We start from the raw sequence: 4209 nt of genomic DNA on the forward strand, positions 1-4209 counted from the left end.
ACACACACACACACACACACACACACACACACACACACACACACACTCTCTCTCCCTCTCTCTTCACATTCTTTGGAAACTAGTCATTTGTGGGAAAAACAGCTGACGGGAAGCAGCACATTCCACATGTGTGAGTGTGTTTCTATCTTTGTGAGGACCCACTACAGGACGTTTGGTGTGTGTCCTCGCCGTTCAGACGAGGTTTCAACAAGCTGCTGTTGTTTTATGAAGCGCTGCAGGTTTATGTCTGACGTGCTGCTGCGTTACAGAACATAAACTGCAGCTCTGCTCCGTCGCTCAGTTCCCATCTGTTTTAAATTCACGGTTTAAGACATTTCTGTTTGTTTTAAGTTACATTTGGGATTTGACACTGTAATTCTTATTCTCCTGTTTCATCTGCTTTATTCAGTTTTAGCTTGTTTTATAGGTTCTATACAAATAAACTTGACTAGCCCTTTAGGGTTTATTAGATTTAGGTTTAGGTTTGGTTTAGCTTCAGGTTCAGATTTAGCTTCAGGTTCAGATTTAGCTTCAGGTTTAGGTTTAGCTTCAGGTTTAGGTTTAGCTTCAGGTTTAGGTTTAGCTTCAGGTTCAGATTTAGCTTCAGGTTCAGGTTTAGCTTCAGCTTCAGGTTCAGGTTTAGCTTCAGGTTTAGGTTTAGCTTCAGGTTTAGGTTTAGCTTCAGATTTAGCTTCAGGTTTAGCTTCAGGTTTAGGTTTAGCTTCAGGTTCAGGTTTAGCTTCAGGTTTAGCTTCAGGTTCAGGTTTAGCTTCAGGTTCAGGTTTAGCTTCAGGTTCAGATTTAGCTTCAGGTTTAGGTTTAGCTTCAGGTTTAGCTTCAGGTTCAGGTTTAGCTTCAGGTTTAGGTTTAGCTTCAGGTTTAGCTTCAGCTTCAGGTTTAGCTTCAGGTTCAGGTTTAGGGCAGAGTTAGCATAATTTCCATTTGTAGGCATGGATGAATCCACTAAAAGGCCTTGCAGCAATAATATGATTTGTTTAGGCTGTTTTACTGTAATTAACTTGGTGCAGTCTGCTGCATTGTTTCTTCATCACACCCAGACTAATTTCAATTATATATACACCCAGTTGGCAGTTTATTAGGAACACCTAGCTACAACTGAGTCAGTCTAATTAACAGTCTTAATTAATCCTCCTTCGTGAAGCTGTTTCAGACATGTGAGGGTATTACTGACAGTAACACCTCCCTGTATAACACAGTACAGTTCAAATCTTACTGTAACTTCAGATATGATCAGAGCGAGAAGGAGCCATGAGAAGTGCTGAACAAACAGGTTCAGATAAATAAGATGAAGTAAATTATTACACAAAAAACACTGCGAAAGTCAAAGTCAGCAGAAACACAGTCAGACAGAATAAAAACAATCATGTCGTCAATGAACATGTGTGCAGACTGAGAAGCAGAAGTAAAAAGATGAGTCTTCAGAAAGATTTAAAAATACCAACAGAGACCCGACAGTGACATCAACTGTTCCACAATCAGAAAACAGATCGGAGCTGGGAGAGTAGAACAGACACGGTGATTAATCACAAGTTCTGCATTTGAGGGGGAACCAGGGCCGAGGAGATCTGAGGCCAAATATACACTGAACTGATGAGTAGCACAGAAAGGGAAGATCCTGAGACAGACTCTGTTTAGCCGTGAAAAGCTTTTAGCCATCCAGGACTTTTTAGCCAAACCGACAAAATGGGTTTTCTTTTCTTGTTTAGATGAAACAAACAAGAAGAAAAAAAACTATTTTCTCTTGTTTGTTTCATCCATGTCACTTCTGCTCTGAAGTCTGACGAGCTGCAGCAGGGACGCTGCAGTTTTCCCTCTGTTAATATTCGTTATTCTACGGTGGCCCTGAGAGCTCAAACTAATTCAAACTAAAACATCTCCTTCTTCATGAGCTGCAAATACTCACAACGCAACCAAATATACAAATGTGCAGCAAGTAGCACAGACGACAACAGAAGTGTTTCCAGGGGACTCTAAAAAGTGATGAACCAGACTGGGACGCATTTGTTGTTCAATGCTTTTGTAAAAGCAACAAATGCGTCCCAGTCTGGTTCATCAGAGAGAGAGAAAGAGAGAGAGACCTGTTGACTAAAAAACTATGTAATTATAAATATATGTAAATATTAAGTAATAATTATTCATCATCATTATAAAACTTTTTTTCATATTCATTGCTCAGTCACATGAAGCTAGAAAACGTCTCAGAACCAGAATTTTATAATCAACCAGACGCAGATTTTTCTTAAAAATGTAAAAACTTTATTTGGCCAACACAAACATCATTAAAAACACTTAATGCCACACAATCCCTGGCGCTGCAGCATCAGAATCCCTGGCGCTGCAGCATCAGAACCCCTGGCGCTGCAGCATCAGAATCCCTGGCACTGCAGCATCAGAATCCCTGGCACTGCAGCATCAGAATCCCTGGCACTGCAGCATCAGAATCCCTGGTACTGCAGCATCAACACACGAGGCAAAACAAAAAGCTTGTAGAAGTTTCCAGTCAGCGGTCCCACTGATCACATCAGTTCAGACATAGAGAAAACTGAAGTCCACATCAGTCTGAGGTTTCCCTCGTTTCAGTACCGTCACAGTGCTTCTCCTTCTGTTAGCTAATCCCCAACTCCTCCTATTAGCCTCTTTATTACAGTGCTATCACTGCTTTTACATGTTCGAGCCCTAAAACTATAAAAAAATACAAATACTTTCTTTCCTGCTGACCACGTTTCAGTTCGTTCAGAAGAGAGACACACATCATTCACTACAGTACACTAAACCGCACACATTTTATTCTCTTATTAAGTCTTGTGCCTAGTAAGAGAATAAAATCATTTATTGGGAGTTCAACTATGGAAGCCAAGAAAGGCAATAATTTCTTTAACCTGTAATCTCAATATAACAAACCTCGTTATCCAGAGATAACGAGATATTATCAGGAGAAAATGCTTTTTTGCCCGAGATGAGGCAGAGTCAGTCACTTCTTAAAACCCATTTTTATAGACTTGTATGTGATGTTGTCTTTTTATCGTCCTTTTATTGCTTATATACTGTATCTCCTCTCTAATTGTCCTCATTTATACTGAAGTATATTGTTTGTCTTCCATCTTTAACTGCTTTAGTTTTTATGTTATTTTGCCTCCTGAGCCTCTTGCCTGTTATTGCTTTAGCTTCGATTGTCAAAGCACTTTGTAAACTCTGTTTTTAAAGGTGCTATATAAATAAAGTCATTATTATTATTATCATTATTATTATCCAGAGATATCAGCCAGATTCATGGTTACAGACAGGTTAACCTCTTAAGACCAGATGAGACGAACATGTGTAGTATCTGATTACTTCAATTTTGAGACGTGAATGATGAAATGCGTTGTGAATTGCTAAAATCCGTGTCAGGGCGGTGAAATGCATTATGGGAAATGTATTTCATTTGTGTTTTAGCCGCAAAAAAAAGTTTTTAAAGTCGCGGTTCCAACAATGGCTGACGACCTGAGCGAGGGGAGCGACACTGAAGCAGAATACAGCTGTTAGCTCCATCAAAACAACAACAACAACAACGATTTATAAGATTCAGTCACCACATTTCAACCTGCTAAGCTGCTAACCAGCTAGCATGTCAGAGGAGGAGGAGGGGGAGGAGCCAGTATCATCGCTAGCTAGAGGTAAAGATTCACCTGATACAACGCTGTCACTAAAACTTTCATTTCTCAGCCTCTGAAGCAGAAAGAGACCTGAAATAAAAACCATGTGAGACCTTAAACTTCTGTCTGTCATTGTAAGTCACTGTCTTCACCCTCATGGTCAAAAAAAGTCAATAAAACTGATCTGAGAATGTTGACAGATGTTTTTTCAGCAATATTCACTTTCCAAGGCAAAGTCAATGATTTACGATAAAAGCCAGAGGTTTAATGTCTCGTAATCTTCACGTCACGTTCTTCAGAAAACCCTCAGGGTTTTGGAGGTGGAGGTTTCAGAGGGAAACTCGGGGGTTAAAGGGTTAAACAGCTGTTTCAGGAAGCAGAAGAAAAAAGGAAGTCAGCTGTTCTCCTGGTAATAAACATGATTTCCCTCTGAAGATCGTGTTGTAAATCTGACTTGATGTGAATGGAGCTCGAACATGAAACCTGATTTTTACACCGTCTTTTCTTGGATCAACCAGCTTTTTTTTTTCTTTTTTTTTTTTTTTTTTTAAAA

This window comes from Seriola lalandi, unplaced genomic scaffold (assembly GCF_002814215.2).
Source record: "Seriola lalandi dorsalis isolate HSWRI2012SDOR001 ecotype SW California unplaced genomic scaffold, Sedor1 jcf7180002053678, whole genome shotgun sequence".
Lineage (NCBI taxonomy): Eukaryota > Metazoa > Chordata > Actinopteri > Carangiformes > Carangidae > Seriola > Seriola lalandi.